The sequence below is a fragment of the Eptatretus burgeri genome, chromosome 4 (assembly GCF_056783735.1).
Source record: "Eptatretus burgeri isolate ZD-2024b chromosome 4, Ebu_testis_v1, whole genome shotgun sequence".
Classification (NCBI taxonomy): Eukaryota; Metazoa; Chordata; class Myxini; order Myxiniformes; family Myxinidae; genus Eptatretus; species Eptatretus burgeri.
The window spans coordinates 54,727,749-54,755,118 of record NC_140964.1 but is presented as its reverse complement, the minus strand read 5'-3'; the positions used below and the strand labels follow the sequence as shown (position 1 = coordinate 54,755,118).

Genomic DNA, 27,370 nt, shown 5'->3' with positions numbered 1-27,370 from the left:
TGCCACACGGAAGGCCCGAGCTCAACCGCGGCTATGCTTGCTGCTGTGGGGACGGGACGTCGCGGGTTGCCCAAGCCAGACACAACGAGGGTGCAGGTAACCTGCAACGGTCTCGTGGGACTCGTTCGGTCTGCCAAGTCCCACGCCATAAAGACCCTAGAGGTCCAGTCTGACCCCATTGCCTTTGATGGGGTCTTTTTCCTGCTTTTCTTTCCAATGAATGATGTGGCGCCGAGTCCCGTAAGTAAAACTGTGTAAGTGACTGTACATTCATAATTACTTATAGATGGTTGTAGCGCTTTGTCTTGCCCACGTGCCGTGCCACATTCATTGCTTGTTCTGTATACGTGCATGTTGGTGTTTTTGAATGACTGTATGATTGTTCCTGCATACGTAGAGTAAATAGATGTGCTGGTTTAAATGTAAACCTGTTCGTTGCATCCATGCCCCCGTTGAAATGCCATCTTGTATTGCGGAATATTAGTTGGTTTTTAAATACCCGGTAAAGTGATCGGGTCCAACGGGACTGCGCGATATTACCCCGCTCGGTTATCCTAAAAGGAAGCGGGCTGCTTAAGCGGCTCGTTTCCAAGCGGTCCCGTTGAGGTACAACCTCTCGGAAACCTACCTGCGCGAATAATTAGGTAAATCGAAGATTTGGCGATCGCACCCTGTAGTGCGCGGGTAGGGTACGGACAAGGTTGTGGTGGAATTGAAAACCCATCAGTGACTGGTTTCTGACGCCATAGCAGAAAGTCATGACTGGATTGTCCGTTTGGTGGGCGAATCGGCTGCGATTGGTGAAACGCGGTCGTTCGCACGCCGGGTGGGCACGAATACTACAACAATGTATATGTATATGTATAGGTATATGTATTATATATATATATATATGTATATGTATATATGTATATGTATATATATATATATATATGTATATGTATATATGTATATGTATATATGTATATGTATATCTCTATTATAATACCAAGCTTGCACACTAAAAACTCTGCTCGCCGTCACACGATCCCGATGAAATTGCTGTGGCACTTAGCGGACATGCCGACAATGTTTGGGAAGTTTTGGCGTTCCATAGTACCACTTGCATTTTGCACAATGCGTATTTTTGTCATTCCCCGTGTACGGTCTGTCGTCTGCTACCAGCTATCAACTACTGCTATCCTGTGCATGTGCATGGGTATCACCAGTGTGTGTGTGTGTGTGTGTGTGTGTGTGTGTGTGTGTGTGTGTGTGTGTGTGTGTGTGTGTGTGTGTGTGTGTGTGTGTGTGTGTGTGTGTGTGTGTGTGTGTGTGTGTGTGTGTATATGTATATATATATATATATATATATATATATATATAATCAGTCTCAATTTTACATTTGCTTGTATGGGAGAGAAGTGGATAGGTGGGGAGAAAATCAGTCTCCTATTTTGGGCTTTTGGGGCTTGAGTCAGAAAGTTTTTCCCCATTCATTTGAATGGATGTCCCAGAAGCCCCATATATCATCGACTCACCACCCTGTCGGACTGTGTACTTTGCTTTATTTCTTGTCCTATAACGTGCATCTATCTATAATTCCAGCAACCTGTTTGTCTGTGTGTCTGTGTGTCTGTGTGTCTGTGACCGCTGTTTCTTGACAACCACTGGTCCAATCTAAATGAAACTTGCCAGGTATATTGCTGGGGCCCTGTGGATGTGCCTTTTCAAGGTTTGATATTAATCGGACAAGTGCTTCCCAAGTTATGGCCATTTATTTACCAACCGATGAAAGGACACGTTGCTGCGTAGGCCGGTTCGCAGCTGGCCGACGATGATGTCACGTGCCGTGCCGGTTACGATGGGGATCGGTGCCTTAGTTACCGTGGCAATGGTCAATGGCAGTGAATGTCATGGTAAGCAAAGACAGGGAGGTAAACTTGATTTTAATTTGGATTTTAATTAACTGTATGTTAGTATCACAGCAGTTGTTACTTCAATGCAAGCGATAATTCGTGGAATGATGTGAACATTCCGTATTGGCACGCGCTACTTCCGGATAGTGATGACTTACTGTATTCTAATCATTTCTCGATTTCTTATGCACATTTATAGATAAACACAATGCCCCAGTCCAGTCGTCGTTTACGAGAGCGAAGGAACGGACTGTGTGGTTGTTTGAAAGTTTTTTTGTGGGGGGGGGGGAGGGGGTGGGTTTGCACGTACGGGCACGCGAGAGCGAAGGAAAGGCCTGTGTGGTTGTTGTTTCTGACTCGCGGTTTAAAAGTTTTTTTTTGTTTTTTTTTCTCACGTACGTCCACGCATGTACGGGCACGTACTAGTTATTCAAATTTTTATATTTTTCACCAGCTATCCACCACAAAGAGCCTTTGGCATCATCTGACACTCTTCCAGAGAGGTTGTGGCAGTGAAAGAGGTGGATAGATTTTAATGGTAAATATTTTGGTTCATGGATGCATTGGAGATAAAGGGGAATGGGATTTTGGTTTGTCGTGTGGATGGGTGATGATACTGGGCTTGGTGCAGCACAGATATGATGAGCCGAATGGCCTCCTCCTGCACTAAAAAGTTCCCCGTGCATGTTATAATCGATCGCTTAATATGAGTTACTCCACCGCACGTCGTTTAAAAATTTGACTATGAAGTACAATCACATAAATAAGGCTTTTTTGACTATTTTCGTCTAAAATTATTTAATGAAGGAAATTTTAGTAGCATGAACATCAGGTACGGCGACCACATTTTAACATTCCACTGCCGTTTATAAATCTATAAAAATTATAGCGTAATTGCGGTATAAACGTGTAAGCGATATCTTTGAGGATATTGTGATTTTCTTTTTCTATCTTGATAAGACGCATCAGAATTTGCCATACTTTTATGCCAATCACAACAAACTGCTTTTTATGATTTAATTTGACAACCACATTCACTGAGGGACTGGGCTTTGCTCCCCCTTTGTGCAAGCAATCAAAGTTTCAGTGAAGAGTTTGCTCAAATATTCCATCAACCTCTATGATTGTGTAGCAAATCAAAAGGAAATCTCTCCTCTTGCTGTGCTTGAAGTGCTGTGCTGGAGAATTGGGAAAGACGATGCTATCAGAAGTCAATAGATTCCTGCTGACAAGAAGGAAAAAAAAAAAAACACTCGCATCTTGTCTGTGTTCATGGATTGACTAAAATTGGATGAACTGACTCTCTCTCTCTCTCTCTCTCTCTCTCTCTCTCTCTCTCTCTCTCTCTCTCTCTCTCTCTCTCTCTCTCTCTCTCTCTCTCTCTCTCTTACTCTCTCTCTCTCTCTCTCTCTCTCTCTCTCTCTCTCTCTCTCTCTCTCTCTCTCTCTCTCTCTCTCTCTCTCTCTCTCTCTCTCTCTCTCTCTCTCTCTCTCTCTCTCTCTCTCTCTCTCTCTCTCTCTCTCTCTCTCTCTCTCTCTCTCTCTCTCTCTCTCTCTCTCTCTCTCTCTCTCTCTCTCTCTCTCTCTCTCTCTCTCTCTCTCTCTCTCTCTCTCTCTCTCTCTCTCTCTCTCTCTCTCTCTCTCTCTCTCTCTCTCTCTCTCTCTCTCTCTCTCTCTCTCTCTCTCTCTCTCTCTCTCTCTTTCTCTCTTTCTCTCTTTCTCTCTTTCTCTCTTTCTCTCTTTCTCTCTTTCTCTCTTTCTCTCTTTCTCTCTTTTTCTCTTTTTCTCTTTTTCTCTTTTTCTCTCTCCTTCTCTCCTTCTCTCCCTCTCTCCCTCTCTCCCTCTCTCCCTCTCTCCCTCTCTCCCTCTCTCCCTCTCTCCCTCTCTCCCTCTCTCCCTCTCTCCCTCTCTCCCTCTCTCCCTCTCTCCCTCTCTCCCTCTCTCCCTCTCTCCCTCTCTCCCTCTCTCCCTCTCTCCCTCTCTCCCTCTCTCCCTCTCTCCCTCTCTCCCTCTCTCCCTCTCTCCCTCTCTCCCTCTCTCCCTCTCTCCCTCTCTCCCTCTCTCCCTCTCTCCCTCTCTCCCTCTCATCCATGCCAGCAAACTTTTGCACAAATTAAAGCACACTCGTCCAGGGAGCCACGAGCCGCCAAACTTCCTCTCGTGCTCCTGCAGGGAACAGGAAAGAGATAGGAAAGACAGCAGAGGCTTCTGAGAAGGCTGGATGAAGAGGCAGAGCTTAAGGCATGGCAGCAAAACAGATTTCCACTGAGAAGCTGCATGAACCCCTACGAGCACAATGTGAGTGGAAGAGATGCTTACAGTAATCCAGCAGAACCTGTGGTTTGGATCTTTTTCCTTTTTTTTTTGTATTTAATTCTCGGCCGTTGGGTTCGAAAAGTCGTTTTCACAGACAGGCGACCGGGCCAGGCCTATACATCTGGGACCTATTAAATACGTGGTGTGCTCAAGGGCAGAATCTTTCACTGCTATGCCCCTCGTGCCATTTCTGGGTGCCAAAGGAGAACAGCGGTAAATGACACAAAACTATTGGGACAGAAACAGACGCATATTTGACACTGCTTTTGAACTTTTGTTCATTGAATATAAAGGGAGTAAGAGAGAAAGATAAAGTATGTGTCTGTCTGCATGTGTGTATATGTGTGTGTTTTGAGGAATTGATGCCAAGTGAGAAGAGTGGACAGCAGGGCATATGGCACGAAGCAAAACCCAGCGTGGTGGCTCATGGAGACCGAGCCAGCAGCAATAAACAACCGTCTTGATGTTTGGGCCAACATCACCTGCTCCCAGCAGGCTGCTCAATATTGTCCCAAATCGTATGATTCATTTTTTTGCTTCCCAGCCTTTGCAAACTGCACGACACAAGATCTGAACAGCAGGGTGGGGCCATATTCATCATCCACATGGCTTTTCAAATTTCACAGCCTCAGAACACAGAAGAGGCATATCTGAAGGCCAAAAGCCTTGCTTGCAGCAGGGATTAGGTGGTTCAAATAGGACTCTCAGACGTTATAACACTTTCTTCGGAAGCCGCAGAGCAGTTTGATTGTTTAGAAAACTAGCAATATCCGCATCTGTCAGTGGCACGCAATACCAACCAAGGCTGAAAATGAAGATATATGTTCTGTCAGAATAAATTATATGTTTGCGTGACTTTGAATTACTCAATGTAACTGTGAAACTATGTGTGCATAGAGGGGCCTGCAAAGCTTGCAAATAGAAAAATAATGCCGCGACTGCGACATTTTGTTGAAAAACCTGCCATCTCCTTCTCCACTGGGGTGAGGCTGAGACTAAGAGGAACGGGCATTTAGCTATAGATCCTTCCACAAAGCCACTTTGCATGCATTGGATTTATTCTTAATCTTGAATCCAGCTCATTGTGCACACAGATGGCTGTTTGGAAAAGTGAAAAGTCTCGGATAAAGACATTTCAATCGGATCGAAGGTTGGGTTTCCACAAGCACAATCATGGTATGTTCGTTATCTTCTATCAGTTTGCCAGGATTGAAACCTCATCGGTCTGCCTTTTGAATTAGTCTTTCAAATTCAACAACATAAAAGTGTTTCAGCAGTTGGTAAGCAGCATTTTCATGTTTTTTTTTTATGCAACTTCTCTGTATATTAAATTTTATAATATGAAGTTGTGTTTGACTGTTGTAGATTTTTCCTTTATTATTGGTGAAGAACTCATCCTTACAGACGGGTTAATTCCCCCCAGAATTACGGACGAGAACACTTGTAATATACACCTCCACCAGGAGCGATACAATACACATTTACATACAGATAATTGGGTTTCTTCTTCCACTCTGAACACCTGGGACTATGATTTTTTTTTCGTTTTTATCACCTAAAACTTTCTCACTCGATGCTCAGCATTTAGAGGATTGAACACGGACAAACACTGTGGGTTGGCATCCGATCGGGAAGGGGGGACATTTATAATTCAATTTCTACATCACTGTCTCCATTGTCACTGGCAGTGTTTGTTTATAGTTTAAAGTCAAGTCCATCGACTCCATTTCTTTGCATACATGATCGAGGCTTATGTAAGAGCTACCGCAAAATGGAAGGGAACAAAATTATCAAGGGGAGGGGGGTTAGAACATGGGCTGAATAATCTGCGCACAATCTGAATGAAACACAGCAGGTGGAGGAAGAGGAAAGCGAGTGTGAAACACAAAAGGAACAAACTAACCGACAACTAACAAACAAAAAGAAGTGAAGAGAGAGAGAGAGGACAATAACCTGGAAAAAGGTAGTGCTTGAGAATGGGGTCATTTGGGGTAGAAGAGATCATGAGTATGGATGGGGATGACCTGAGGTAGTGGTGAGCAGCTGTCTTGAAACTCTGGAGGAAAGAATGGGACAGAACTGACTGGCGAAGTTGGTTCCACAGGCAAGAGAAAAGGGGAACAAATCGATTGATGTAGGTGAATAGTGAGCCTGGACTTTGGGAGTTTAACAAATAGCAGGTTACTGGTAGACCATGTGTGCCCTGCAGAAACCCGGGAGAGACGGGAAAGAGAGCTAGGTAGAGGGTGTAAGATCAAAAAGGAGGCAGTAGAATATTGAGAGGCCACCAATATGTGTGGGATGTGAAAGTAATAGGCCAAGATGCTCAGCTTCATTGTGGGAGATACAAGAAGGGCATGGTGTGAGGCAGGGGCACCAGTCCAAAGGGAAAAGCAGTACTCCATCAAGCTGCGAATGAAAGTCTTGTAGGTTGTCAAAAATTCAGACTGGCCAAGGAAAGACATTTCACAATGAAGGATGCCCATTGGGCAGCTGGTTTTTGGAGGCCATCTTGGAAATATGGTCTGCCCAAGAAAGATCCTGGCTGATGATGAGGCCCAAAAGTTTGAGTGACTTAACCTCTTCAAGTTGTTTGAACTTAACCATTGAGTGAGTGATTTAATCATTATCTCCATTGGGCGTGTGTGCATGTGATTTGTGACAACTCTTCCATTATACTTCGACCCTGTAAAAATAAATCATATTGGCAATTCAAAGGCATTCAATTTCAAGGTTTACAAGCAGGCTGCCAAAAAGATAAATCTGATTCGTCAAAGCTATTTCAGTGAAATTTCAATTCGTTAGTCCACCTTGCAGGGTAGATTTTTTTTTTTTTTCAAACAAGATTGTTTGATTTTGGAATGCTTTTTAAATTAACCTTTGTCTGAAAAGAAACTGATAATGATCTCTACACAAATGTCACAGAGTTATCCTTTTCTCCTTTTCCCTGGAAATCAGTTGTCATCTGTGTGACCCAAACACATTTCCCCTGTTTTGTTTTTTTGCAGTGCATCACAATGGGACACCACGAGCAGTCTTTTGCTTTCTCGTATTTACAGTTTTACAATGACTACAGTATATAAAGTACAAAAATGTAATATAATTACACTTTTCATTTTGGGGGGCATTTCACTGTTTTACATACAAATGTTTTGGGGGGTTTTTTGCAGGAGTAATTAAAATGTGCGTACAACATTTTTAGCTTTGTAAAAAGTTCACTTAAAAAAATTGGGCCTCTTGCCATTCCTGTGTCTTATTGTGTGTCCAGAAGTGTCTTTAATAAGGAGTGTTTTTTCAGCACCTTATTAAAGGTGTGCATGTGATATTTGATAGATTCTCACTTTTTAACGGTACCTAAAAACGGTACCTATACCTGGTGTTGGCTTAATGGTTAGGGTGGCGGGCTTTAGATCCTAGGGTCCTGAGTTCAAATCCCACTCAGCTCTTGAATTAATACCAGGTGGGGTTAACTCGGCCTGTCATCCTTCCGAGGTCGGCAAAATGAGTGCCAGCATGCTGGTATCCTGTGTTGGAGTGGTGACCCGTCCAGGATTGTACCCAATAGCCAAGGAGACTGCTAAGGCAGCACCAACGCTCTGCACAGAGTATGGTCCCAATCTCCTCCTCCTCCTAAACCCCGATTGTGAACATTGGAATGGTCATGCTTTGGTGCGCCAAAATGGAGAAAGTTCATCCTCATTATGTTTGATGTTGTATTCAATTTGATGGATTGAACTGTGTAGAGGGTGATGTGTCACCTCCACCATAAAAAGTTTATATTATTGGAAAAAAAGTTTTTAAAGTTTTCGACTTCATTGACAGAATGCTCACATTTTAATAATATAAAAATCATTCTGCTTCATTTCACTCGAAAAACCACAGATTATTGTGAGATTAACAAGCATGGATTAACTTTTGTCCGAAATGGATTTAAGTTTGTGATCCTCCATTTACATTGATACAAGCAACAAATTTGGAGGTCTGCTCCAGTGAATCCTGTCTTAAACATGTATTTTTTTTCCCCAAGAAATTGAGGTTCATGGAAGAGTGAGGTGGTAAAGGAGGAAAAAGCAAATCGATGACAGCAGGACAACAAGCAAGATAATTAACAAACAGTGAAGGACAAAGTGGAGGAAACACAAAGATCCATACGAAGGCCCACAAGAATACTCGGAACAGGTAAGGACAAGCATATCCAGCACCAAAACACACACAAAGACACTCAACCAGACACTAATTGTGAACCAACAATTATCAACAAATGTAAACCAAAAATTAAATAAAAAACTTAAAATACGACAATTCTAGAACAAGTATCCTCGGCTTTAGAAGATGGACTCTCAAATCAAAGAAGATGGCATTTGGTCATGAAGGAACCTTTAATGCATGCGCCTTTAATACATGACATTCTCGTTATCAATATTCACCATCTTATGACAGTCGACCACAATTCTAATAATCCCTAGCAAACCAAAGTTCTATGTGAAATCCATGGCCGAGTGAAGTTTTGTGATTTTGCTTATCTAATCTGTCAGCTTGATGATATGTGCACGACGCCTTTTCAAAGTGTGCCGAGCAAGACGCATTTTCAAAGTGCATTTCTGTGCAGATATTGAAGCTTGTGGAAGAGCAAGATGAAAGAGGATGGAGGGTAACGTAATGGAAGCAGGGTAATAGGATACAGGACAACAATGAATAAAAAGCAGGCATGGTTAGCAAACTTGGAAAATATTGTGTCTGCAGATCCTTAAGTGCTCCGTGTTACATCAAATGTCTGGTTACACATGACACGTTTCACCGGCTTTACTTCAATAGCTGGAAAGAATATTCTATCTATCATTACATACATCAGCTTCAACACGGAACTTCACTCCAACGCTCAGAAATGCTTTAATTGCCTGATAATGTTGGGTCATGATTTATTGTTGTAAACTTTCTTTTCATTTCTGAGAGTTGATATCTCTGCACTTGAGCACAATTTGTTAAATTATTGCTTTTGGGTCATATGCTGTATCTGTTGTCGGAAAATGAGAAGAGAAAGGGAAGTAAGTGAAGAGGAGTTTAGGAGAATTGGGGAGAGAAGCAAAATAGATTTGGGAGGATATATGAGCAATGGGAGTGAATAAATGAGTATGGATCATAATTCACTCAGAAAATCACCATAATTCACTATAAGTGTGAGAGCAAAAGTATCTGTCCCCAGTGACTGGAAAATATTTTAACTGGAAAACTTTTTAACTTTAAACTAGAAAAAAGTTTAAGTTAATCTTTCAATTTAAATTATTTCATGGACTTTAAAAAAGGTTAATTGTGTTGCACTCTTGGTTTCACTCAGAACCAAAACTCTGAGCTACGTATACCACTCACCGCTAAATTGTGGTGTAACAGCAGGCAGGTGTGGTTGAATTTGTCTAAAAAGAGGGCAAACTATCCTGCTTATAAAAAGTTTGGCATCAACATTATTTATGCCTGTTTTCCCATCATTTAAAAAGTTAATGTTGAGCTTTTCAAATGCAGCACAGGAAGCGGCCGCCATAAACGGGAGAAGGGCAAATGCATGGACAGAGACCACCATTCGCAATATACTACGGTGTAATAGATGATTTACCTTTCAAGGAACTTCAACACAGAAAGAGACCATTCGGACAATCAATCCTGCACAATGGTTGCCAACCTATGACAGTTTTTTGTATGCAGAGTCAAGGCTCGTGGAAGAGGTAGAACGCTAGATGGATCAGGACGCAACAGGACAAAAGGAACAGTTGGGGGGGGGGGCAACAGCGAAGTTGAAGGACAAAATTGAGGGGGACTTGGACAAACAATGGGTGTGGGGAGCAATGGGTTGGCCAGGATGGATACAGAATGAAACTTTTACCACCCCTCCCCCACTCTCCTCTTTCCCACTCCCCCACTCCCCTCTCTCGATATGTCTGTGCTCTATTATTTTCAGTGAACATTCTAACTCTTAACAAATAACGTCATCGAGTCCACCGATAATTAAATTTAAGCTTATTTTGGATCTCTTTGAAGTTCATTATGAAACGTTTTTTTGGGTCACCATGTTAGATGGAGGTTTTACTTTTTACTTTGAATAAATACTTTGAATAAAATTTTACTTTGAATTTTACTTTGAATAAATGATGGCCTTGCACTGCATCCTTTGTTCAAAGACTTTCAGTATGTGCTGTACTGTTATTAACAACGCCAACATGGTTTGTTCAATTTTGTGATAATCCTCAAACTCTGTCACCGAGCGTCGGTGCTGCCGAAGTAGCTTCCTGAACAAGGGTTACACTGTGTGGTTTGCCATTGCCTTCCTAGCAGTAGTTTGGGCAGGAATTTGTAATTTGACCATGTTGCTACCGATAGCTCGCCCACTCTTCGCGAAGGACACCGTGGGATCTTTAACGTCGACCAACTAACATAGTCGGTAAACGGGACGCCCAGTTTAACATCCATCGGAAGGACAGCACACGCATTGACGATTCACCCAGTCTGTGAAACAACGAGATGACAGTTTATAGTTGGGTCGGGATTTGAACCGAGGCTAAACAGCTTGGAGGTGAGTGAGTGTACCTCGAGGTCATCCTGTCAGCCCAGGTCGTCTCTAAACGCATTGTTAAACAAAGCGATTCCATGGTGTAATTGGAGTTTAAAATGTATCTCATTATCATGTTCTTCTGATTGAATGTTGAGCTTTACCTGCTTGTGCGAAGCTTTTCAAACGCAGGGCGGGAAGCGGCCGCTGGAAACAGGAGACAGCCGAACATGCAAACATACGAACACATGGACTGACACCGCACTCACATTATGTAATACACGATCATGGTTTTATGCAGTGTAAATATATGACCCTTTATTAAATTTTGATTACTTTGTACAGTAGCTCATGTGCTGTTCTGGTGTGTGCATTTACCAAATATCCAGACGAGAGAGATGAATCACATGTTTAAGTTTCTCGTATGTGAGTGATTAGAATGAATATTTGCAGAGAGCACACTTGCGTATGAATTGGAAAAAATATAGGTGTAAATTTGAAAGGAGAGGGTGGGGTTGCTGGATGTTACCTAAAATATAGTTATGTTTGTGGGCAGTGCCGGATTTATGGTGGTGGAGGCCCTGGGCACATATGGGTGGTGGTGACTCTTTCTGTCACCGATGAAGTAAAGCAGTGGTTTTCAGCCTTCTTCACTGATGGAACCCTAAATTCTTATATCTTATTCTGTGGCACCCCAATTCAATTTTCAATTTGTATAGTTAGTTGTCTTAAGAACATTACCGACTCCACTAGTTAAATTATTCGATAAAATACAGAATTTCAAGAGTGTTTTCTCGTGGGCTTTTATTACCACCAATGGATTCCAGACACAACTGAAGATTGGCAAAGCATGCAGTTAGCATGTCAAAACGATATTGTATTACTGTTATGACTTCCAAAACTTCATTTGATTTAATTCCAGCAATTGAACTATAAGTAACGAAATGAGAAGCATTGCTTTTATATGTTCCTGCTATCGGATTCCGCCAATACAGAAAGTAAAAATCCCTTGAACAAGTGAATGCGGACTATATTAGCGAAAGTTTCCAACAAAACTTATCAAATACCCATTGAATGCCCAATTTTTGCTGCAAATTTGCTACACTGGTTAATGTAGGGTTAATCTACCGATATACAACACCATGTATTTGTGAATTTGTCTGTGCCCCTTCACAAGGACAATTTAAGAAGTGTTTTAAAGGCCAATCTTTTAACACGACTGTGTGTTCATTGAGGTGTATTTTTCAGGATTTAATAGAAACCACAAAAACATTTTTCATGAAAGAGTCATTACGTCTCTTTCATTGGAAATGTAGACAGTGACTTGCTACTGGGCCTCAAAGGCGGTGTACAGAAGTGTTTAAAAAAATAACAATAAATACAAGGTGCAGGGAGGTGAAATTCGCTGCACATGATGTGCTACGCGTGCAAAGTAAAACGAGTGTTCATTTACATCTGTAGGATGTCGAATAAATAAAGAATATATAAGCACACATGACGCTAGGCCGAGGCTTCAAACTTTAGCATGCTCATGAGGTTGTACCGTCAAAATGAAACATCCCAGAAGATAAAGAAAATAGGGTCACATTTGTAGATGTAGTTATGAGTTCACCTGGAACATAATTCCGGGAAGCTTATAGGATGGCCTGTCATCTGTCCCTCAGTCTGTCCATAATTATTCCACCCGTCCGTCCACAAACATTTGCAACCTCGTCTCTGAAACTACACACACAATTTCGATGAAACTTCAACGCAACCTTCATCACCCATGATGTACCAAAGTTTGTTCATGACATGAAAAACATCGGCATCTGAGGAGGTCTACGGGGGGGTTGGGAGTGGGGTTACCCCCAAAGTATGTATTTGCGTTCTTCTCCGAAACCACACGCACATTTTCGATGAAAATTGACCACAACCTTCATCACCCGTGATGTGTCAAAGTTTGTTCACACCATTAAAAACATCTGGGTACACAGGGGGTTGCCCCCCAAAATATGTGTTTGCTTTCTTCTCCGAAACCACACACACAATTTCAATGGCACTTGACTACAACCATACAAAAATTTGTTCATGACATTAAAAAAAAAATCAGGGTCTAAAGGAGTCTATCGAGGGGGGGAGGGTGGGAGGGTGGGGAAGGTTCACCCCAAAAATATGCATTTGCTTTCTTCTCCGTAATTTTGATGAAACAACCCCTACACACACAATTTTGATGAAACTTGACCACAACCTTCATCACCTGTGATGTAATAAAGTTTGTTCATGGCATAAGAAAAAAAAATCCACAGGTGCTTTCGACTCATAAGCTATAATTCACAATAACAATCAATAATCTTGGATGAACCTTTGGGTGGTGGAGGACCTGCGGCAAGTGCCGTGGTTGCCCTTGCCTAAATCCGACCCTGTTTGTGGGGAAGGTGTCAGAAGTTAGAGTGAGGCTCTCAGCACCGTGTTTATTACCCCCACCACCGAAGGTGAAAGAGGTTATGTTTTCACTCTTCGGTGCCTGCTTGTTACTTGAAAAATCGAAGATTTTTCAAGTATATTGGTCAGTCGATTTTATTATTCTATTTGTCTGTTTGTCACCGACAGGCCACAATTTTAAACCCATCTTCACGAAACTTCACCACATGGTAGAGTTTGTCATAAGGAAGAAGGCTATTGTTTTTGAAGTCAAAAGGTCAAATGGTCAGCATAGGCCAAAGGTCAACAACTCATGTGAGATTTCGAAATTCCTCAATTTTCATCTGATTTACTTGAAATTTGAAGAGCATTTATATTTCAGGTCACTGAATTCAACAAGCCAATTATTTTTTGAGGTCAGCATCGACAAAAAGGTCAATATAGGCCCAAAGTCAACAACTAAGGTGGTATTTCTAAAATCCTCAATTTTCATCCGATTGACTTGAAATTTGAAGAGGATATAGAATCTCATTACCTTCGCCGAAGGAGAGGATATTGTGTTTGGGTCCATTTGTTTGTCTGTCTGTCTGTCTGTCTGTATGTTACTTGCAAAATCGAAGATTTTTCAAGTATATTGGTCAGTCGATTTTGTTATTCTATCTGTTTGTCTGTTTCACCTCCAGGTCACAATTCTAAACCGATCATCATGAAATTTACTAAGTTGTAGACGTAGTCTCAACTGAGAAGCCTATTGATTTTGAGGTGAAAGGTCATCTTGAAGTAAAATTTCTAAAATCGTCATTTTTTATCCGATTGACTTGAAATTTTAACAGGATTTGCATATTGCTTTCCTGAATTGGGAAAGCTACTCTTTTTTTCTTTTTTCTTTTCCGTCAAAGCTCAACTCAAGGTCATACGTCTGAAAAGTCATCAATTTTCATCCGATTGACCTGAGAATTAAAGTGTAATTTCATACTGTAATAATGAATTGGAAAACCAACTATTTTTGAGATCAATAGGTCAAAGGTCAACTCAAGGTCAAACTTCTAAAATCATCAATTTTCAACTGAAAAATCGTCAGTTTACATCCCATTAACTTGAAAGTTGAACAGGATTTGCGTAGTCCATTACTGAAATGGGAAAGCAACTATTTTTGAGGCCAAAGGTCAAACCTCAAATAACATCAAATCTTCTCTGAAAAATCGTCATTTTTCATCTGATTAACCTGACAATTAAGCAGCAATTGCAAACTGCATCACTGAATTTGGAAACCAACTATTTTTTTAGGTCAAAATTCAACACAAGGTTAAACTTTTGAAATAATCATTTTCAATCTGAAAAATAATCAATTTTCATCTCATTGACCTGAGCTTAGATTAAGATTGTCAACTTTAATCTTTATGAAATGGACAATTTCATGTATCCATGGCAACCTTTGGAGGGGGGGAGGATTTTGCAAGTATCGTGCTCTGTGTGACGTCTTTTTCTTGTTATTCTGTCTGCTTGTCCCCTGAAGGTCACAATTTTAAAACGATCTTCACAAAACTTCACCACATGGTAGAGTTTGTCATAAGCAAGAAGCCTATTGTTTTTGAGGTCAAAAGGTCAATAGGCTAAAGGTCAACAACTTAGGTGGTATTTCTAAAATCCCCAATTTTCATCCGATTGACTTGAAATTTGAAGAGGATTCATACTTCAGGTCATTAAATTCAACCAGCCAATTATTTTTAAGGTCAACATGGACCAAAAGGTCAACAGCGAAGGAGGGATTTCTGTAATCCTCAATTTTCATCTCATTGACTTGATATTTGAAGAGGATTTGCATATCAGGTCACTGAATTCAACCACCAATTATTTTTGAGGTCCGTGATGATTTGTTAGGGTTTGTTAGCTGTTAGGGTTTTGGCAGGTCAAATTAAGCTGTGCCGCGCTATGCCGATCGGGCGTCCACGCCAAGTCCGGCATCGACATGGGGAGCCAGGGGGAGCCCTGCGCTCTCCAGGTCGCCTAAAGAGGGACGAAACGGCCCAGGCCGGCAACGGAGCAGGTTAAAGTCCCCGTGCCGATCAGTGGTGGGATATCGGCTGTGAATAGACGGTACAGAGCAGCCCGGCCGATAGGCCCCCCACTACCACAAAAAATCGCACAAGCAGGAAATACAACGCAAAGAATGCAAAGAATGTAAACTTATGCCAAAAGGACATCGGCCGAATTTCTAAAATTGTCAATTTTCATCCGATTGACTTGAAATTTGAAGAGTATTTATACTTCAGTCACTGAACTCAACCAACCAATTACTTTTGAGGTCAACATGGACCAAAAGGTCAACATAGGCCCAGAGTCAAAAACTAAGGTGATATTCCTAAAATCCTCAATTTTCATCCAATTGACTTGAAATTTGAAGAGGAGATGCATATTTGGTCATTGCCTTCAACCACCAATTATTTTGAGAACAAAGTTGTTTAATGGATTTCACAAGTATCGTGCTTTGCACAATGTCTTCTTCTTTGTTTATTTGTTACTTACGAAATCTAAAGATTTCGTAAGTATATTGATGCCTTCCGTTTCTATTTGTTTGTTTGTTTGTTTATTTGTAGGCACGATAACTCGAGAACGGAAGAAGCTACCAATCTCAAATTACACCACGTGATTCAGGAGGGTGATGGTTAGCGCTGATTAGATTTTGGTCAAAATCGGTCAAAGGTCAAGGTCACGGTGAGGTCAAACATAATTCCGTAAATTCATGTGGAGAAATGGAGTATTTTTGCTTCGCTCGACGTTACGAGTTCGTTTTAACTTCGATTTTAATTTTGTCTTCGGTTTTTGCGATCGCTTAGGACGCTTAAAACTCGGTTGTCGAAATTCTGGAACAGCGATGAATAACTGATATATATATATAATAAATAATAAGTCTTTTATCAGATTCTTCTGAAAAGTAATACACCTATTATCTGGCATATCCTGCTGGTACTGAATCACTTTTTTTTTTAAATAAAAGCAAAAAAATGGAATTTTTATAAGAAATCTAGTTTTTGTCTGGGACTGATTATCTGCAAACCACAGTGTAAAATCGTAGACCACAATGAATTCAGAATTCAAGCTCCCCTTGGGCTTCTGACTGATTCATGCTTTCATTAGACAAGGTCAGAGGTCAAGTTGATGATTTCGTAAGTACCAGTCTATGACTGCTTGTTTGTCTATTTGTCTGTTTGTCTGTTTGTCTTTCTGTCTGTGTGCAAGATTTCTCAAAATGTTGTAGACGGATCTGGATGAAATTTGGTGGGCTGGTTGGGTGTGTGACAAGGACCAACTGATTAGATTTTGGTGAAGATCCGGATCCGGATCTGGATCTGACTACGATAATTTTAAAGTGATTCTTCACCATTGAGAGATGGGGCCAAAAATGATATATAATACGATATCTCAAAGTTGTGGACAGATTCGGGTGAAACCTGGTGGACATGTTTGGTGTGTGACCACGACAAAGTAATTCAATTTTGGTGAAGATCTGAATCTGGATCTGAATTTGAGAATCATTTAATTTTTAAAGTGATTCTTCACCATTGAGAGATGGGGCCAAAAATGATATGTAGCATGATATTTCAAAAATGTATTGGGACCAATATGTTCTCATGGATCGGATATTAATTGCCGGAGGTATGCGATCTACCGAGTGCTCTTCTAGTAAAGTATATTTTGGTCATGATAGTAATACCATTAAGTTAAAAATGGGCAAGTTTACCTTGTTCGACTATGCAATTGGGCCTTCAGGCCAACGTGCTTGTTTTTTTGACGGACATTAATGGGCCCTTGGTCTGACAAGATGGCGTAGAGGTCTGCACACTCCAATAAGCTGTCTAGCCTGGGTTTGAATCTTGATGCAGCTATAAAATGTCATCCTGGTGTTCCACAGGCAGGGTGATTCATCAGTGTGTTTGTCGTCCCTCGGATGGACAGTAAACGTCTATCCTGTCTGTCAGCATTCATTGGTGGATGTTAAAGAGCCAATGGTGTCTTTCGCAAAGCGTCGGTGAGCCATCACCGGCACCATGGTCAAATTACAAACTCCTGCCCGAACCTACAGGAGGCATTGCATCAGCAGCACAGCAGCACACTCAACAAATGATGCTACCCTGCAGCTTTGTGTTTTGTATGAATGAAGAAGAATATCGGCCTTTGTGTTATATACCACTTTGGACTAAAAAAAAAGTGTTTTTCCATCGTCAAATTTTTTTTAGTATTTCAAGATGCTTATATACCAAAGCCGTTTTTTGAGTGGTGTGGGTTCCTTGTATGACCATGTATTTTGTTTTTAGGGCAAGGGTGCATGAGTATTATGACATGTCAAGCTTGTCATGGCTTTTTATGAACGTGTATAATGGTGTTTGGGCTAAAAGTTCATGTGTTCAGCTTTGTCACAATGTTGAATCATCATCACCAATTGAGAAACAATGTCTGAATTGAGTATTACTGAAACTTTAAAGTTATCGCATGCATGGGAAGAGAAGAAATGTCAAAAGATCACAATCCTGCCCCACCCCATAGAGGGTTTTGTTGATTTGTTTTCCTCCCACCCCTCTCACTCACCCCTGTCCCTGCCTCCCTCTCTCTCTCTCCCTCCCTCTCTCTCCCTCTCTCTACCTCTCTCTCCCTCTCTCTCCCTCTCTCCCTCTCTCCCTCTCTCCCTCTTTCTCCCTCTCTCCCTCTCCCTCCCTCTCTCTCCCTCTCTCTCCCTCTCTCTCCCTCTCTCTCCCTCTCCCTCTCCCTCCCTCTCCCTCCCTCTCCCTCCCTCTCTCTCCCTCTCTCCCTCTCTCCCTCTCTCCCTCTCTCTCTCTCTCTCTCTCTCTCTCTCTCTCTCTCTCTCTCTCTCTCTCTCTCTCTCTCTCTCTCTCTCTCTCTCTCTCTCTCTCTCTCTCTCTCTCTCTCTCTCTCTCTCTCTCTCTCTCTCTCTCTCTCTCTCTCTCTCTCTCTCTCTCTCTCTCTCTCTCTCTCTCTCTCTCTCTCTCTCCCTCTCTCTCTCCCTCGCTCTCTCCCTCTCTCTCTCTCCCTCTCTCCCTCTCTCCCTCTCTCCCTCTCTCCCTCTCTCCCTCTCTCTTTCTGTCTGTCTCTCTTTCTCTCTTTCTCCCTCTCTCTCTCCCTCTCTCCCTCTCTCCCTCTCTCCCTCTCTCCCTCTCTCCCTCTCTCCCTCTCTCTCTCTCTCCATCACTCTCTCTCACTCTCTCCCGCTCTCTCTCCCTCTCTCTCTCTCTCTCTCTCTCTCTCTCTCTCTCTCTCTCTCTCTCTCTCTCTCTCTCTCTCTCTCTCTCTCTCTCTCTCTCTCTCTCTCTCTCCCTCTCACTCTCTCTCTCTCTCTCTCTCTCCTCTCTCTCTCCCTCTCCCGCCCTCTCCTCTCCCTCTCCTCTCCCTCTCCCTCCCTCTCTCTTCCTCTCTCTCCCGCTCTCTCTCCCGCTCTCTCTCTCTCTCTCTCTCCCTCTCCCTCTCCCTCTCCCTCTCCCTCTCTCTCCCACGCACTCTCTCTTAATCTCAATCTCCCCCTGTCTCTCATTCTCCCCCTCTCATCCTCTTCTCCTTGACTCCTTTCCTTCTCGCTCTCTCCCTCTCTCTCTCATATGTATCTGCTTGATTGGACAACCTTCGGACACGAAGGTTGTAGACCCACTGTTCAGAGAGATCCTGGGAATGAAGGGTCAAAACCTCTGATGGACGGTTCACAGCTGGCAATCCAGATGCGCATTGCATCTACAGGGCATGAGTAAACCAAAGACATTCTTTATCTCTTTCTTTTTCTCTTTCTCTTTCTCTTTCAATCCATCATTTCTTTCTCTCACGGTAGACATGTTGTTGTGCAGAATCTTCTTACTTATAAACGCTCTCCCTGAAATTATATTACACAGTCTGAGAGTATATTGTTCATCCTGCTCACAGATTGGACAGTTATGTGGCATTGCCAATAAATCTTGTGAGTTTGACTTCGTGAAGAATCGATGCAAGATGGGTTTTGGGTTAAATAACTACCAGCCCAACAGATGACATCACACTCAAAACGTCATTATCATAATGTAACTTTCTGAAGTTTCCTCAATATTTCGTAATTTCCCACAAGCTCCATTCGACCCTTATTAGAACCCCCAATGAAGGAAGGGTCAAAAGGAATCAGTTATTGCATGATAGTTTAAATGTAAACCATTTTGACATTAAAATATATAATTTAAATTCTATATAATTCCACTTGAAACAAGAAGAGCACTTGGTAGAGTGCATACCTCCACCACACAATGCCTGATCCACGAGAGCATATCGGGCCAAATTCATTTTTGAAATATCACGCTATATATCATTTTTGGCCCCATCTCTCAATGGTGAAGAATCACTTATGAAATTAAATAATTCTCCTATCCAGATCTGGATGTGGATCTTCACCAAAATCGAATCAATTCGTCCTTGTCACACATCCAACTTGTCCACCAAGTCTCGTCCGAATGTGTATCATCCTATATATATCATGCTATATACTTTTCGAAATATCATGCTATATATCGTTTTTGGCCTTATCCTTTAATGGTGAAAAATCACTTGGTATATTAAAATTTATTGTATCTAGATCTTCACCAAATCTAACCAACATGTCCTTTTCACACAGCCAACCTGTCCACCAGGTTTCGTCCGAATCCGTCCATAACGTTTTGAGATATCCTGCTCACAGACAGACAGACAGACAGACAGACAGGGGTGAAAACATAACCTCCGTCCACCTTCGGTGGCAGAAGTAATTAAGCTTTCGCATATGTAAGAAGTATTTGTTTTGTGCAATGCCAATTTATTTCTTATGCCATTCCAACCATTTTCTCCCAAAGTTTTCCCCATTTACCTCTTGAAAAAGCAGTTTCAATGAATGTGTGAGTTGCATTGTGTGGGTATACCTGATCTACAAACATGTATTAGTAGTTTATGAACATTTTTATGTTTAGTGGAGCAATCAAGAACCCCAAGGTAAATGAGGAAAGCATCCTTTCCACCATGACACTGCCTCCAGAAGTTTCGACATGCAGCAGCATTTATAACATTGCACAAATAGGAGATATTTATGTACATTTACAGGTATATATTCCTCATTTCATTTCTGGACAGGTTGTACAGATTTATTGTGCATCCTGAGTTATATGTTTTTTTATACCAAGGTCAAGGTTCATACTTGACCTGAAGACAGGTTCACAAACCACGAGAGGCAGAGCAGGTGGACAAGAGAGACACACAAATAACATCAATAAAAGTATATGAGCTTTAGGTCTATAAAGGGGAGACAGGATCAGTGAGGATAGAGGATTTTATAGGTGGGTATGGTTTACAAAATGAGGTGCTGATGGACTGCCGTCTTTAAGGACTGTCAAGTAGAACAAGAAAGGCCATATTCAGGATGGCAATTCTACAAGCAAAAGTTTAGATGGACAATGGTTGGAGTTTATCATGGACTTTGCACTTGAGCTGAAAAACAAGGAATTAGTTACTGGTTGTAAATGTGTGACCAAACATTGATGAGTGAGTGGAAGGTGGGGGTAGGGTTCAAGAGCAGAGAGCAGGTGAGAGAGAACCATGAGGCCTACAATGCATGTGTGTGATCTTGGGCCTCCTTGTAAGAAATTGATACCAATGGTGTGTGTGTGTGTGTGTGTGTGTGTGTGTGTGTGTGTGTGTGTGTGTGTGTGTGTGTGTGTGTGTGTGTGTGTGTGTGTGTATGCTGTCATAATATTAAGGGGGTTGCTGGGGGTAGGGTATATATATATATATATATATATATATATATATATATATATATATATATATATATATATATATTTTAATCATTTAAATACATGAGGAACGTGGTTGGTTATTCCTGTTTAATGAGTCCTTGATATTACTTGTAATTACTAATCGTCAATGCTGCACTGCATGGTGGTTTTTATATTGGTGTATTGCAAATAGCACGTAATCTCAGATGAAGAAACGTTCTCATCTAATATAAAGCCCATTCCAATCACGGACTGACTCGTTAACTGGCTGACTCACTGACTGACTGATCTTAAAGTTCGGTACCTTCTGGGTGACGTAGAAAGCTGAAGTTTTGCGTGCCAATGGACATGAAAGCCGATACACTGGGAAGATCACAAAACCATTGAAAAGCATCCATAAATGAAAATATAAATAAATGCAGGTGAGTGACCCAAGACAATGGGGAAGCACGGTAGTTTTGCGGGCCAACGGACATCAAAGCCGATACACCGGGAAAAATCGCAGAACCGTCGGAAAGCATCCTAAATGAAAATATAAATAAATGAAAAATCAAATGTCAGGTGAGCGACTCAAGACAATGGGGAAACACGGTTCGTTATTGCTTACAATGTGTAAGCACGCCCCGTTAGTATTCTTTAGAAACTTGCAATTAAGGTCTCATCCTGTTGCATTTTAAAAAGAAGACATGGTTTTATAAATGACATCAAAATCTTTTCCACATCACAGTGTGACTTAAGATTCCGATGTAAATGTAAAAATAAATAAATGTACTTGTAAATTGGGAGTTATTTTACAAAACCGGATCTTAATATATTTTTGACGTTTTTCAGCTTTGGTATTTGTTGGACAAGCCAGGATAATTGTTATTATAGTCTTTATCCATTTCATTATAGTCTTTTATTATAGTCTTTATGCCTGGTGTTGGCTTAGCGGTTAGGGTGGCTGGTTTGTGATCTTAAAGTCCTGAGTTTGAACCCCTGTCATTCGCTGAATTAATACCAGGTGGGTTTAACTCGGCCTGTCATCCTTCCGAGGTCGGCAAAATGAGTGCCAGCTTGCTGGTATCCTGTGTCGGAGTGGCAAACCATCCAGGATTGTGCCCAATAGCCAAGGAGACTGTTTAAGCAGCAACAACGCTCTGCACAGAGTATGGTCCCAATCTCCTCCTCCTCCTCCTCCTCCTCCTCCTCCTCCTTATCAATTTCAGCGACATCGTCAGCATTTGACTAAACCAATTATCCTTGTCTGAGTATTTTTGACTTGGGCCTCAAGTGATTCAAACTATATTGCTGTGGAGAAACTCAAACCTCCAGCATTAATAATTTCAACACAATTAACAATTAGCTGCAAGCTCAGACAACACAGCTGTGTTTTTCCCGAAGCGGCCAACTGGCAAAGTTTTCTTTATCCTTCGTTGTGTATTGCTTCATGCATCACTGGCACCAATTCGTGGCTGTGATTGCTAAGATAGCTTTGGTGTTATACCCAAAACAACTTTCTCACACCCAAAGCCTGCGCGCCTCAGCTCGTTTTACGAGGTGCGTTTGATTAATCCCCCCATCTCGGGAACCGCTCACAGAGACAGATCAGGTGGGTGATTGGCAGAAAGCTGAGAAATGGCAAACAAACACCCAATGATCAATCTGAGAGAGACTGTGCAAAGAAGGCCAGATTATAATAGTTCATTCATATGATCGATACTGCCCTTTAAATCTCCTCTCACTGACCTAGAACTGATAAGGAGGGGGCTGCGTGGGAAGTGGTGATATTCTTTGTTAGTCAGCGAATGAAAAGAAAAATGAGATTGCAGAAGAAGAAGTATTAAAAAAAAAAAGATGAGAAGAGGAAACAAAAAGGAAGAAAATGTTCGGTGTAAAATATTTTAGAAATAAAAACGGGCTGATGAATCAAAATGAATGTAGAAAGTGATGCAGTAAATGTTAAATGTATAAAGGGATGGAGTAAATGATGAGGCAATACATGAAAGGGGATAAAAAGAGAAGGATTAAGGGATTCAGATATTGCACATTCTAAGTCACAACCGTCCATTAAACTGTGATGTTATGTAATTTGATGAAGATTCACAGAAAATTGTTTTATCCTCAAAAACCTCATCTTGTATCATAAAATGGAGAAAAATTGTCGCAGGACCTCAACCTCGAAAGGGGAAATGGCCATGTGTGTTTATGAAAGTTATCCACACCAATCCTGGAGAGAGGTTTTGGACTTCTGTCTTTATCAACAAGACATTACTAGTTGATACAAGAGTAATAACAAGACCAATCTAAAAAGCTGAGGCTGCCGGCTCAAGAACAGTGGAGAAAAGGAAATGCATTTTTCCTGGTAAATAGAGATAGAAACAGTTTTTCGCCTGGTGTTGGCTCAGTGGTTAGGGTGGCGGCTTGGGATCCGAGGGTCCTGAGTTCAAGCCTCGTTGCCCGCTGAATTAATTCACCAGGGGGTTGACTCAGCCTGCCATCCTTCCGAGGTCGGCAAAATGAGTACCAGCTTGCTGGGATGACCGAGTCATTCAAGTATCCTGCGTCAGAGTGGCGACCTGTCCAGGATTGTGCCCAATAGCCAAGGAGACTGCTTCGGCAGCACCAACGCTCTGTACAGAGTATGGTCCCAATGGATTGGATTAGAAACAGTTTTAGACAGAAAGAGAAATGGACTGTTGTGAAAATTATTCCTAGGGGTTAATAAATTCTTAATATAATGTAGTTATTTCCATATTGAATGTTTAGAATAAGCGTAAAGTGATTTGAATCTGATCGTAGACATGCATCGTTAATTTGTACGTTTCATGATAAAAGAATGAAACTTGGTACGTCGATACGACATGATACACCATGATAATCATTTTCAAGATTGGAGACATTCCCAGAATGCCCTCTGTAAGCCATGACGGCCATTTTACAAAATGGCCACCATAAAATTTTCCAGTGGCCAGGAGTTTTCGCTCTCATGGGTTTGTAGATACAGAGATTTCGCCTCACCCATAAGTCCGCGACAACCATTCCAAAAATGAATGAAAAAGGACGTTATTGGTTAAAAATGACTGCTGTGGCCTCAGAGGTCAATTTCTTGCATGAAATGGAGATAATATACATTGGTTGCAACTTAACATTCATTCAGCCAAATGAATATAAATAGGGGTTTTCCTTGAATTAGCACTTTACAAAATTTGTCAAATTGCCTTTTGGGTGAATCTTGGCTTTTAATATCAGTTAGTAACCAAATTCATGGTTTACTATGGAGCAAATCTGAACAAAGACAATGCCAAAACTCTATCCATGTCCGCACATCTTGTCAATCATCCTGCAGTTATCGGCATTGTTGTAATGTTTTAGAGGTACAAGTAACACGAATAAGTTACTTCGGATACTCGAATATTCTAAAAAAAAATCTACTTCTTGAAATGCACACAATTACAGACCGGTATATTCAACCGATCGTGCCTGCTCAGTTCCAAAATTTTCAGCATCCGAATGCTGAAATAACGAGATGCCTGTCCCATGAAATGATTTATGAGCACTCATTGCAGATGGATCATGATCAATGTTATCGACAACCAATGTTGTGAAGATGCCATGTTTAAGTGTGGATGGACACAGCGTTCCAACGGTCTCAAAATGTCTAATGAAAGAGTTGCCAAGATCAGCGAAAATGCTGAGCAACCAATCATATGTAGCAGACAGTCCCAAGCAGTGCGTTGTCTCTGCAGGATCTTTTGATTGTGTCTTTGAATGCACTGAGGCACCAAGGAATAAAGGCAGTGGGGTCTCTCTTTGTCCTGTTTGCCCTATATCCACAGATGATTTTTTGGCAACACACGCAGCTGTTGTTCGTCAGCAATTGTGACAGTGTTAAAGCTGGCTGTGACAAGGAGTTTGTTTTGTATGTTTGACCCATAGAGAATCATTGTTCCAATCATCAACAGAAAAGATGATGCCACAGATTGTTCTTGGCAACATTCTTTGAATTCACCACTTAATGGAGCACATTTGTTTTTCAAAAATGTCCCTATGTAATATGTTCACAGCTCGAGAAAGGAGCACAGCTTCATTGTCATAATCAAGCTGGCAAGCTGTCCTGATAGACTTTCTCACATTGTTTTTTTAGCCACAAGCAGCATATCAGGGTCCTTATGGTGTGCCTCTAATTCAGGAAAGTAGCCAAGAACTTTGTCTTTAAATGAGTACAGACAGTTGGAAAACTGGGGTCACAACTTCTTCATCTTCTAAAACAGATTGTGTATAAGAGATGAGTTCGGCAAATGCTTTGCTATGGGTATTGCCTGTGCGACTGTCCTCTCATGACATTCGTGGTTTAGCCCCATCTCTGGTTTACAAGGAGACAAGGTAGTCAACATGATATTTGGTCTCCGTTCCTATCATGTCTCCTTGACTGAGCTTTGCTATGAGACTCTCGTACTGTAAATATAAAGCACACCGCCTCACACGAGTGTCAAGATCAAACGTTAAAGCTGCATGAAGGGGTTTATCAGAACTTGCTGGCTTGTCCCAGAAGAAATGGGTGTGAACGACATCATCTGGTCAGGATACTTTCTAACATGTGAATGTCTCTGGCTTCAGAGGAATCATTCCCTTCATCGGGAGACTGCTTCTGTTTGCTTGCTCTTTTCAGTTCAGTTTTGTTGAATTGAACGCTGCAAGATTTGTGGAATTTCGCTTTCCTATGTTGGAAAGTTGGCTCAAGCACATCATTCTCATCTAGACGATTCAACTTAATCTTCAGTGGTAGCAAGCCAAGGTCACTGAATCCCACCAAAGTTTCAGCAATTGACATGAAGCCTGCTCCTTGAAATCTCTAAGTGAAATCGGCAGGGCACCGAAGTTTCTCGCTGGTTTCCTTTTGACAAAACAGTCACTTTTTCCCATCCATCGGTGCTTTGTCTTGCATCAAGCTGAACACACCATCCCCAGTACAAGTTTGAACATATTGTGGTCGGCGATCACATCTACATTGAGAATACACATGAAGCTATCGAACTGAAAGGCAAAAATCTGTTAGCTTATGATTCATACAAACAAACGATACATCCAGCAATTAATGCAAGCAAAGACATTGCAATTCAGGAGGCAGTTACTGTCACTTATCGGTGTTGTGTTTGTGAAGCATCAGGTCAAGTCAGGTATGGGAGCATGCGCCAGAGCAGCCTGAACTCTAGGGGCCTCCGTCTGGCCATCCCCCAGGCAGATGCCTGACCAATCCCCATCTCCTTGAGATTCCGATCAACCTGCTGCAACCACGAGGCACGTGATCGGCCCATTGGCCTCCTCCACTCACGAGACTCCCTCGCTGAGAGCATCTGGTGAGCAGGATCAGCGTCAGGAAAATGAGCCATATGTCCGTATAGATGCATCTGACACTCACGGATTATACAGGTAACAAATCTCATTTGAGTCTCTCAGCAACCGCTCATTGGACACAAAGTCTGACCAGCGATAGCCAAGGATTCTCTGAAGAAACCTGGTGCCAAAGGAGTTAAGTCTCCATCTCAGATCCCTGGTCAGAGTCCAAGTCTCACATCCATAGAGCAGGACTGTAAGCACTAAGGACCTGAAGACTCGGACTTTCGTCCTTCTGCAAAGGTATCAATAGTGCCAGACCCCATGATCCAGTGAATCCATGACTCCCCAGGCCCGATATAGATGTCTATTGACCTCTGGCTCACAGCCAGCAGAGACATGAATTTCACTGCCGAGGTAAGTGAATCTCTCCGTGACCTCAACATCCTCACCACAAACAGATACAGACAAGATGGCAGCATTCAATATGTCAAAGAAAGCCTAGATCTTAGTTTTGACCCAGGAATCCAATAATCCCAGCAGCTGCGACTCTTCATTCAGCACCTCGGAGGACCCCCAAAAGGATATCCAGTCTCCGCCAAGATGATTGTATCATCTGCGAAATCAAGGTCAGAGATCTCGACATTTCCAAACGATGCACAGCAGCTTGATCTCTCCGAAATCCTCCCCAGAATCCAGTGCATGCAAGCGCTGAAAAGTGTGGGGGCCAGTACACACCCCTGATGAACTCCAGTAACAACTGGAGATAAGTCAGAGATGGTATCACCACATCTCACAGCACTCTCAGTACCAGAGTATAGTTCAGACATCAGATTGATCAGTTTTGGTGGCACTCCACAAAGACTGAGAATCCTCCAGAGGGCATCCCTATTCACTGAGTTGAACGCTTTGCAGAGATCAACATAAGCTGCAAACAGCCCCTGCTGAAACTCTCATCTACATTCGGTGAGGAACCAAAGACCCAGGATATAGTCAATTGTTGACCTCTTTGATGTAAAGCTCGACTGCTCTGGATGCTCGTGCTCAAGCAGAGGGTGGCGAACCCGATCAACAATTATCCGAGCAAAGACCTTGCCTGGTCCTGAGAGCAGTGTCACTCCTCGGTAGTTGTTG

General features: G+C 41.9%; 1 long non-coding RNA gene and 1 pseudogene across 4 annotated transcripts in view; both read left to right on the top strand.

Moving 5' to 3' along the window:
- The window catches only part of LOC147028087 (uncharacterized), a 183,062-nt gene that overhangs the window by 141,032 nt on the left and 14,660 nt on the right, over positions 1 to 27,370 (top strand). For 2 of the 4 annotated variants that reach the window (XR_015057415.1, XR_015057414.1), the window contains 2 exons: positions 5,305 to 5,386; positions 8,238 to 8,389. This is a non-coding gene — a long non-coding RNA (uncharacterized LOC147028087). Of the gene's footprint in view, positions 1 to 4,024; positions 4,193 to 5,304; positions 5,387 to 8,237; positions 8,390 to 27,370 lie in introns of those variants that run through there. The other 2 variants (XR_015057417.1, XR_015057416.1) reach the window with 2 other exon arrangements.
- LOC147028088 (signal recognition particle RNA) lies at positions 15,049 to 15,275 on the top strand (annotated as a pseudogene).